This window comes from Trachypithecus francoisi, unplaced genomic scaffold (genome assembly GCF_009764315.1).
Source record: "Trachypithecus francoisi isolate TF-2019V2 unplaced genomic scaffold, Tfra_2.0 Lachesis_group0, whole genome shotgun sequence".
Classification (NCBI taxonomy): domain Eukaryota; kingdom Metazoa; phylum Chordata; class Mammalia; order Primates; family Cercopithecidae; genus Trachypithecus; species Trachypithecus francoisi.
The window spans coordinates 196492382-196504044 of NW_022681453.1; the positions used below are offsets into that span (position 1 = coordinate 196492382).

Genomic DNA, 11663 nt, shown 5'->3' on the forward strand with positions numbered 1-11663 from the left:
GCCGAAGAAACCAACCTGCACAGGACACCATCGAATCTCCCCATCCCTCGTTCCAGCCGAAGAAACCAACCTGTACAGGACACCATCGAATCTCCCCATCCCTCGTTCCAACTAAAGAAAAGGGAGTCTCTGTCCTAGGGGAGCGAGCACAGGCATATCTATGCAGTGGGTACATGGCCCAGGTTGGGGGAAGGCCCTTGGATACATGCTGGTTTCACCAGCTGTCTGTGGGTTGGGTTTGGCCTGGACCCTTGTACCCCAGGAGGCCGCTAGCCCCCTGCATGGGACAGGACTGGGAGGCGGGTGGGAGGGCTGAGCTTTGAGGGAAGCCATTATTTGGCCTCATGGGAAGTGGTGCAGGTGGTTGTTGGTGGCTCAGTTTTGCAGGACCTGGGTGATCACCCAAGGAGTGAAAATTGCCTTTTTATGAGAAATTGCCAAAATTGATGCAAGCTCATCAGTTGAAAAGGTGAGTAATGTGGACAGGCGGCTTCACCTGCCCCTTCCCCACAAGTAACTGGTGTTCAGAGGTGGATTTGGTTCCTTCCCAGCCTTTCCCCTTTGCATGTAGCTGTGTGCAGGTACTTTTGTGTGTACACACACGTTCCCTGGAGGGGTTACTTTTACTTTTTTATTTGGGGGGATAGCTAGTGAGGCAGCCTGACACTTGCTTATCTTGTATTTTAAGTGTGGAGTCCTCTATGGAGCGGGCATTGGGGACTTACTAGCTGGCCTCTGCCAGCTGCTTGACTGCCCCAGTTTCTGCCCTTCACAGACAGGCTGGCCACCTGGTGTGACATTCAGTGGCCTTGTTTGCAGCTAGTATGATGAGACAAGTGGATCAGGTACATTATAAAACTGAGAAAGCACACAACATGCAGAGGGAAAGGAATAATGACCACGTGTGTACTGCTCTGCTAAAGTCCATGTCATGTGACTGAGATGATAAACATTTTTTCACATAACATTTGGGCCCTGAAACAGGGCATTTATGTTTTACTTTTTACTTATAGCAGAGTTAGAAGAAATACTACCAGGCTTTCTTTTCTGTTTTCCCCAACTCCCACTTTACCCCTCAAGTTTACCTACCTCAGAGAGAAAGCGGAGCTTGCCTGGTTAATAAGAGCCTGAAATGATTTCAGCCAGGTCACTGTGTAAAGGTCATACTGCTTCTGTCTCCTTGTGTGTCATTTGCTCAGCTCAAGTATTTCATAGCTCCCTGTATACATTTAGCTGTGTTACCCTTCTAGCCAGCTTTCTTGGTTTGATACATGCCTGAGAGCATGTGGGAGCACCTCAGGTCTAGGGTCATGGGAGGACTGTTCTGCCCACCCAGCTCATCTCTCCAGCTCAGCCTGCATGCATGCCTTCCTCCATCTGATTCCAGAGTAGGGGATGGGAGGTCTCACACTGACCTCAAGTTTATGGACTTTTTCCACCTCTGCTTTCCCAGACAGCCTGTGCTGTGGGACTTGTAAGGGGATTTGTGAAGTCAGTATCTACTTTCCTTGTGTGGGTGTTTTATAAATTAGAGCCCTGGAAGGGAATAAATGTTAGAGGTACTCCAAACCCCTAACATCTAAACATCTAAGCCTGACCCTTTTTTGGTGGTAAAATATATACAACATAAAACTTACCATTTTAACCATGTTTAAACATACAGTTGAGTGGCATCCAGTATAATGTGTTGCACAACCATCTCCTTTATCCATATCTACAACTTCTTTATCATCCTAAACTGAAACACCATACCCATAAATAAGTCTTTGACTAGAAGACTGATGCATTTGACTCCACAGAAATTAAAACTTTATAGGCGAGAAAAATGTCTCAAATTGAAAAGTCAACAGATTGGGGAAATAGATCTGCAACATACCTGACAGACAAAAGCTAATTTGGTTATATATATATATCCTATATAATTATACATATTATATATATTCCATATATATGGATTAGAAAGGGGATATATATGGATACATATATATGGATATATATAATATCCTAAATGGTATACATATAATATATATATATATCTTATATAATTATATATCTTCCATAATATATATATCCTTTATAGTTTATTAAGTATATTTTATCATGAATGTGGGTTAAATTTTGACAAATGCTTTTTCTTCTTTAAGATAATTACATGAGGATTTTTTCCTTCTTTACGTTAAGTACATATATCATATATATCCTACATATATAATTATATATATCCTAAATTATATATATATATACAAAGCTATCCTAAATTACTAAAAGACCAGCAGCCAAATTGAAAAATGGACAAGGGACATAAAGAAACAGTTCAAAGAAGTATGTAGATTTTTAAATATTTGCTCATATTTTACTATGGTAAAATATGTATAAGAGAAAATTTAAGTACATTAAGTACAAATACATTGTTATGCCACTATCACCACTATCCATTCCAAACCTGTGTTATCATCCCAAAGCAAAACTCCATATCCACAGAACAATAGCTCCCCTTTCCCTTCCTCCAGACCCCTGGAAACCACATCCTACTCTCTGTGTCTATGAATTTAACTGCTCTAGGTATGCTATAAAAGTGAAAAGCATAGAGTATTTGCATTTTTTGGTGTTAATCTTTTCAAGGTTTATGTTGTAGCATGTATTAGAATGCCTTTCCTTTTTAAGGCTGAATAATATATCATTGTGTGTATTGATCATATTTGCTCATCCATTCATCTGTACATGGACATTTGGGCTTTTTCTACCCTTTGGCTCTTGTGAATGCTGCTATAAACATGGGTGTGCAAATTCCCACTTTCAGTTTCTTGGGGTGTATACCCAGATGTGGAATTACTGGATCATGTGGTGATTACTATTTTCCACAGTGGCTGTGGCATCTTTCCCACCAGCAGTGTGCAGGAGTCCTGACTTCTCCACATCCAGCATTTGCTGTTTTCTGGGGCTTTGTTGTTTTGATTTGCTGGTGGTGGTTTTTTGATGGCAGCTACACTTATATATGTCAGTTGGTATTGCGTTGTGGTTTGGATTTACATTTTTCTCGTGATTAGTGATGCTGCGCAGTTTATACTGTGCTTACTGGTCATTTATCTATCTTCTTTAAAGAAATGTGTATTTTAAAACCTTTGCTTATATTTAAATTTGATTGTTTTGTTGTTGTTCCTGAGGTCTTTATATAGCCTGGTTATTACTTATCAAATATATAATGTGTGAATATTTTCTTTCCCTCCGTGAATTTATTTTCAACCTATTGATTGCATCTTCAGATACATAAAAGCTTTTCACTTTGATGAAGTTCTTTTCATGTATTTTTGTTGTTGTTGTCTGTGCTTTCACTGTCATATCCAAGAAATTATTGCCGGATTCTACATTATGAAACATTTTTCCTGTGTTTTCTTCTAAGGGTTTTATAGTTTTAGCTCTTACAATTAGATGTTTGGTCCATTTTAAATTAAGTTTTCTATATGGTGTAAAATAAGGGTCCAGCTTTATTGGTTTCCATGTAAATATTCATTTTTAACACCATTTAAAAATATACTGTCCTTTCCCCATTGAATAGTTTTGACTCCCTTCTTAAAAATCATGACCATATTTTTTGGTTCTTTTTTTCCATTGCATTGGTCTTTATGTCTGTCTCTATGCTGGTACAACATCGTTTTGGGTACTGAAGCATTACAGTAAGTTTGAAACCAGGAGGTGTTAGTTCTCTAACTTCGTTAGTTTTTAAGATTGATTTGGCTACTTGGGGTTTTTTGAGATTTCATCTGAATTTTAGAATAGGATTTTCTATTTTTTCAAATATTGGAATTTTTATAGTGATTTTATTGAATCTGTAGGTGACTATAGATAACAATGGCGTCTTCAATTGTCTTCCAATTCATAAACACATGATGTCTTTTCATTTATTTGTGTCATCTTTAATACTTTTCTGCAGTGTTTATAGTTTTTGCTATGCAAGTTTTTCATTTCCTTGGTTAAGTTGGTTTCTAAGTATTTTATTTTTTTGACACTATCATAAATGATACTGTTATCTTGATTTCTTCTTCAGATAGTTTGTTATTGTAGAAATACAACTGATTTTTGTGTGTTGATTTTGTATCCTGTAGTTTTGCTGGATGTTATTTGTTGCATCTGCTAGTTTATCTCACAGAAACGAAAATATTTTTAATATATAAGATTATGTCATTTGTGAACAGAAAATTTTACTTTTTTAAATATCAGAATATCTTTTATTATTTTACTTGCCTTATTGTTTTAGCTAACTAGAACCTTCAGTACTATATTAAGTAAAAGTAGTAAAAGCAGGCATCCTTATTTTTGCTCTTAGGGTAAAAGCTTTCAGTCTTTCCTTATAATGTTAGCTGTGTGTGTGTGTGTTTTTAAATGTAACATTATGTTAAGATGTTTTATTCCTTTTTATAGTTTATTAAGTATATTTTATCATGCATGTGAGTTAAATTTTGACAAATGCTTTTTCCTCTTTGATTAAGATGATCACATGAGGGTTTTTTCTTCTTTATGTTAACGTGATATTACACTGATTTTCACGTGTTGGAACACACTTTTATTTCAGGAGTCAATTATACTCATTCATACTGTATAATCCTTTTAATGTACCACTAAATTTGAATTGCTGGTATTTTGTTGAGGATTTTTGCATCAGCATTTGTAAGAGATGTTTGTTTGTAGTTTTCTTATGGTGCCTTTGTCTGGCTTGGTGTCAGGGTAATACTAGCCTCATAGAATAAGTTAGAAAATGTTACCTCCTCTTCAATGTTTGGAAAAGTTTGAGAAAAACTGGCGTTAATTTTGCTTTAAACATCGGCTAGAATTCAACAGTGAAGCCATCTGGTCCAGGCTTTTCTTTGTTGCTGAATTTTTGATTACTGATGCCGTCTTCTTGCTGAATCTCCTTGTTGAATAGGTTTTTAGTAGGTTTTTTGTTTCTAGGAATTTGTTCATTTTATTTAGGTTATTTGATTTTTTTAGTGTACTATTCCCTGTGGTACTCTCTTACATCCTTTATTTACTCCAAAAATTTGGTAGTAATGAACTCATTTTATTTTGAGTTTTGTAATTTGAATATTCTCTTTTTTTTCTTAGTCAATCTAGTTAAAGGTTTTTCAGTTTTGTTGAACTTTTTCAGAGAACAAACTTGGTTTTGTTGATTTTTGATATTGTTTTTCTATTCTCTGCTTCACTTATTTCCACTGCCATCTTTATCACTTTTTATTTTGCTTGCTTTTTATCGTTCCCTCTTTTCCACTCTGTTTTTAGTTCATTAGGTATAAAGTTAAGTTGCTGATTTGATGTCTTTTTTTTATAATCATTTGTAGCTATACATTTTTCTCTTATGGTACTGTTTTTGATATATCTCTTAACTTTTGGTGTTTCATATTTTTAATTTGTCTCTAGATATTTTCTGTTTTCTCTTGTGGTTTCTTTTTTATCCATCCTTGAGTGTTCAATACCTGTATTTTTAGACATAAAATGTGTAACCTACAGAATTTTCTTGATTTGTTATAATTTTATTTGTTGTAAGATTTATTTCAGAATTAAATGTGTGTATTAACATTTGTTATGTTCTCATAAACTTTGTAATACATGGAGATTCCTGATCTGCATATGTAAGCCTCTACATGAAAATTATTTTGAAGCATTTAACCTTCTGTTTTAATATTCCAAATGTCTAAATGAAACTGAGATTTTGATTTTTGAGATGAAATCACGGTCGGTGATTGAGATATGCTTAAAAATTAGCCAAAACTTAAAATTAAGCTAAAGTTTACCTTCAAGATTCAACCTGAATGAGTCACTCTGTATTGCTGGTAATAAAAAGTAAGTGTTTAATGGTATAAAAGCAAACTTCAGAGATTTTTTTTTTTTTTTTGAGACGGAGTCTCGCTCTGTCGCCTGGGCTGGAGTGCAGTGGCCAGATCTCAGCTCACTGCAAGCTCCGCCTCCCGGGTTGACGCCATTCTCCTGCCTCAGCCTCCCGAGTAGCTGGGACTACAGGCGCCCGCCACCTCACCCGGCTAGATTTTTGTATTTTTTTAGTAGAGACGGGGTTTCACTGTGTTAGCCAGGATGGTCTCGATCTCCTGACCTCGTGATCCGCCCGTCTCGGCCTCCCAAAGTGCTGGGATTACAGGCTTGAGCCACCGCGCCCGGCCGAGAATGTTTTCTTTTCCCCCAGTTGACATCAAATTGAAAGCTGTGAAAAATTTTTTTGGCCTTATGCACTTTTTACTTTAGAATTCCAACTTTTTCTAGTTAAAATTTTTCTAAACAGATTCCTGTGTATTTGAAAGACAAATGATTTTTTTAGTTGAAATGCTTAAGAAATTTTTAAGAAGTTAAAGCTGCTATGCTTATTCTTGCTTTAAATAGCTTATTTAATATAACTACATTTTAGGAGTTTGATTGTTAAGTTCCTCTAAACTTTGGTTAAGAAGCAGAAAGCGGCCGGGCGCGGTGGCTCAAGCCTGTAATCCCAGCACTTTGGGAGGCCGAGACGGGCGGATCACGAGGTCAGGAGATCGAGACCATCCTGGCTAACATGGTGAAACCCCGTCTCTACTAAAAAATACAAAAAACTAGCCGGGCGACATGGCGGGCGCCTGTAGTCCCAGCTGCTTGGGAGGCTGAGGCAGGAGAATGGCGTAAACCCAGGAGGCGGAGCTTGCAGTGAGCTGAGACCCGGCCACTGCACTCCAGCCTGGGCGGCAGAGCAAGACTCCGTCTCAAAAAAAAAAAAAAAAAAAAAAAAAAAAAAAAGAAGCAGAAAGCATTATGTGAGATTTTTGACACATGCTTTTAAGGAATCTCTTTTAAAAATGTTAAAGGAATAACTATTTAATATAAAAAAATTGAATCTTTAATTATGTGTTTGCATAATTTGAAAAACTATGTCTCACAGCTTTTTTAATGCCCAAGTATGATATATATTTTCCTTTAGTAAGATGCAGATAATAATTGTAGTTACCATGGGCTAACTATATGCCAAATGACATGCTAAATTCTTTATGTATATTTATCTTCTAATCTTCAGAATTGTCTAATAAGTTTGGCAGTTTTAGTGTCTCCATTTTTACAGCCATTTCATTATACAGTCTCATCATTTTTCTGTGCTTGATTCTTTATAATTTGTTTTTTTATTTGCTTTTATTCCCAATAATAAACGTTTAGAAATTAGAAATTAGAAAACTGAGATTTAAAAATGGAATAAATTGTCCATGGGACACCCAGCTATAAGATGCAGAGCCAGGATTAAAACTGGCATCTGTCCGATTCTAAAACCTGCGATGGTTACCACTGTAATTGCAGAAAAACTTCCTTGATCATTCTACATGAATTAACTTATCTGTCTCTTTCTTCTCTCATTCTTCATTGTTGTTCTTAGTACTCATTACGACTTGATATGCATCGTAAATTTATTTATAGAGATGGGGTCTCACTTTGATAATCATACATGTATATTTTTAATTTGCTATCTTTCTCTCTCGCTCTTTCATTCACTGTTCTCCTAAAGCAGTTCCAGGCATTTGTATGTGGTTTGTAGGTATTGGTTGATACTTAAATGAATGAATGTAATTAGTATATTCTGCACAGCATCAGTGCATATATTATTAAAGATGTTATCGATTTTGTGTTTTTCTCTCTTTATATTTTTCTTTCTATATTGCAGCAGTCCCCAGTCTTTTTGACACCAGGGACTAGCTTCATGGAAGACAACTTATCCATGGACTGGGCAGGGGGATGGTTTCAGGATAATTAAAGTACTTTACATTTATTTCAGACTTTATTATATTGCATTATAATATATAATGAAATAATTACATAACTCACCATAATGTAGAATCACTTGGAGCCCTGAGCTTGTTTTCCTGAAACTAGACAGTTCCATCAGGGGATGATGGGAGACAGTGTCACCCAAAATGTGGTGCTTATGTCCAGTCTACTTCGTAATCTTGTTTTGATTGCTGTCACCGCAAAAAAAAAAACCCTGCTTCACAAAGACAGGATTTTGGAAATGGAAGCAGGAGTTTCAGGGATACTACTGACAATGAAATGTCAATGCTCCTGTGGAGAACAGCAGTGGCTTCACTATCCCTACATTTTACATAACATTTGCTATTATTGGTCCTTCTCCGTGTTCTTATTTTTTTCTGATATCTCTCCTTTTAAATGGCACATATAATCCTGTTATTTTATTTCTAAATTTTTTAATGCTTTTCAATGCCTGCACGTCTTTACTGAATTACCTCTATAATCATTTAACTCCAATTCTATTTCAATAGCTAAGCTGCCCATCTGGTATTTCCATTGGTTCTTATACCTATCACAAACTTGATAAATCTGAAATTCAGTTCTATAGATAATTTTCTTGTAATAGTTTAAAAATATGTTCAAAAATTATTTGAAACTCTAAAAAGTATGAAAGATCTTCAAAAAGTCATGGAAAATGCACATGGAAAAAACTATGCATAGATTACAACAATATTTTGCACCTAAATAAACTTGTACTAACTTGTTATAACATGTCTGAACAGGATCTAATTTGAAGAATTATAATAAGGAAACTAAGACAGCAATTTGAACAGAGATCCTATTAGAGCAACATGAATCCTGCTAAAATTAAAGCAAGAATAAACATCAAATTTATGGTAATTTTGGGTGAAAGAATAGTAAAATCACTGATTATAACAATTTATGAGGACAGTGCCCCCCAACATTCACAAGTTTGGAAATGAATAACTCATTTTAAGAAGCGATGATAAGATGTTGAAGATAAAGCCTGCAGTGGCAGACAATTCACATTAATTCACCAGAAAAGAATTAATCTTGTTCATGCCCTGCTTTAGGAATGACAACAGTATAAACAACAGCCAACACCATAGCCATCTCAATTGGTTAAATTTACACAATTTTCAAAAATTTTTCCACTCAGTAGATTTGAAAACTCTTGTTTCTAGATCAGCAGCAGACAAGGGCAGAGCTTTCAACTGAAATTGTACATAAGTGTAATCAAGATCCTGAAGCATTTCTTCAGATAATTGTGTGAGGAAGTCAAACACAGCTGTCCCAGTGAAATTTTCAAGACAAAACACAATTAAAGCAATGGCCACCAAGAGGTGAAAGTGGCCCAGTCTCAGCAAAAGGTGACTGGTCTGGAACAAGGCTCATAGCAACAATGTCTTAGGATGCTTGAGGCATTTTGCTTGTTGGCTTTCTAGAGGGCCAAAAACAAAAAACCCAATAACACATGCTATTATGAGAGTATTTGGGGAAAGTTAGCCAAAGCTTTAGAAGGAAAATTTCCAGAAAATTTCACCAGAGAATTCTTCTCCACCACAACAATATTCCTCTTCATTACCCTCATTTGAAAAAAGACAATTTTGCCAGGGTTTCCATGGAAAATTATTAGGCATCCACCTTTTATCCCTGATTTGGCTCCCGCTAACTTTTTTCTTTTCTGATTTTAAAAAACTTTAAAGGAGACCCATTTTCCTTCAGTTAATAATGTAAAAAAGGCTGTCTTGACATGGATAAATTTCCAGGACTTTGCTTTTTGTAGGGATAGACTAAAGGCTGGTATTATTGCTTATAAAAGTGTCTTGAACTTGATGAAGCTTATGTTGAGAAATAAAGTTTATTTTTTTTTATGTTTTACTTGCATTTTTTCACAAACTTATTGAAGTCCTTTCATAGACCCTAATTCTCTTCTTCTTGAAGGTATGTCAAGCTGAAAAGTCTTTCTGGTGAATGGAAGGTGATAGAAGTGACCATGTGTGACTTCTGAGCCTAGGTCATAAAAGATTTTGCCACTTATGCTTTGTTTTTCCTAAGCCACTCACTCTGGAAGAAACCAGAAGCTATTTGGTGAGAACAATCAAGCAGCCCTACAAAAATATCTACGTGGAGAGAACCTGAGGCTTCAATTACAAACCCCACAAACTTGCAGGCCATGAATGTTAGCAAACTTGAAAGTGGATCTTCTAGTTTCGGTCAAGCCTCGGATGACAGCCCCAGTTGAAATCTGACTGTAACCACATGAGATGTCCTGAGGCACAACCACCACGATAAATTGTTCTTGAATTTCTCATTTACAGAAGCTCAATTAGGTAATAAATATTGTGATTTTATGCCACAAAGTTTTGGGGTTACATGTTATGAAACAATATATAGCGATTTCACTCTTTCAACATCCATTTTATTTTGTATACAATCATGCATTTTTGATGATGGGGATAAATCTTGAGAAAAGCACCATTGTGTAATATGATTGTTGTGTGAACTTCATAGAATGTACTTACACAAACCTAGGTGGTATAGCCTATCGCAGACCTAGACTATATGGTATAGCCTATTGCCCCTAAACCACAAACCTGTCAGTGTGTTACCATGCTGAATGCTGTAGGCAATTGTAACACAATGACCAGCATTTGTGTATATAAACAGAAAAAGTACAGTAAAAATATGGTACAAAAGATTTTAAAATGGTACACTTGAATAGGGCACTTACCTCAGGTGGTGTGCTAATTTTCATGGTGACATGAAGATTCCACTGAAAGAGATTCCGCACTATGCCCTGCCATAGGTGGCAGCCTTGACTATGTGCACCGCCCATGAAGGTCACCTTTGCCTTGCTTTTCCTGACTTGTCAAGTGCATGATGATGTGGTAAGTCAGCACAAGAGCTGAACTCTGTTCTCTTTTTATCGAGTTCTGCAGCTATTTATTCTGAGTTTGGTACCTAGATTTTGTAGACCCCATTTCATTGACATTCTTGGTAGAATGAGGCCATCTTCATCCCATTGTGCTATCCTTGTGTTACTGTTATGTGTTATAATGCCTAAAGTTATTTTTTATAAGAACAATCTGAGGGTAGACCATAGGCATAGGACCTTGGTGCCTATTGTTTGAGCCAGCTCACAGAGAGGACAGGTAGTGGTTGTCCCTCCATCAGCATCAATTTGGCTAAGCATTGCTGTCAGTTACTGTGAAACTGGTTACATTCTCCTTTCACTTTTTTCATCTTTAGAAAACATCTTTAATCCATAGAGCATGTTTTCTCTGGTATTATACCCACTAGGGTCATAGGCTTTTTTCTGCTTTATGATATGGCCAACCATTGCATTAGGGCTGAGATATTAGGTGCACAGGATTACACACAAACTGTACTCTAAATACTCTTCATTTTAGGATAAAACTATTGGTACATATATACTTTAATTACAATTCTTACACTTATTTCTCTGAATAGCATTACTTCATCAAGGATTATTTGAACCTTTAATGGCCACATTCATTAATGTTGACTAGAGAAACATTGTTCCTTTGAGAGGCAATTTAGAAAAACAAAGATCCCTCAGGTCCAATGGGCAGTATTTTTAGTTGGTAGGAAGAAGACTCTACATAGAATTCTAAATAAAACTCCACTGAAATATTATGTGGCTAAAGATGAAAAAAATTACAATCAGAAGCAACAAAAACTAGACACATGTTTTAGTAAATCCTTCCCCTCTTTTTCCTTCGGTTGCCTCCTGGTGTGCAGCTCTCCCTCCTGCCCCTTATGATTCTGACCTCTCTTCTTTCGCCCCACCATTGACTTCTCCTTCTTGCTTCTTGTTCTGAAATTATTTTCCCAACTGTCATAAATTCCCA

The 11663-nt window shown here is 36.2% G+C and overlaps 1 long non-coding RNA gene across 1 annotated transcript; it reads left to right on the forward strand.

The window, feature by feature from the left end:
• Positions 1 to 339: 339 nt before the first annotated feature.
• On the forward strand, positions 340 to 10876 carry LOC117077945. Its single transcript, XR_004434875.1, has 4 exons — positions 340 to 469; positions 8973 to 9158; positions 9847 to 10121; positions 10598 to 10876. It is a non-coding gene; the product is annotated as an uncharacterized LOC117077945 (long non-coding RNA).
• Positions 10877 to 11663: the final 787 nt, after the last annotated feature.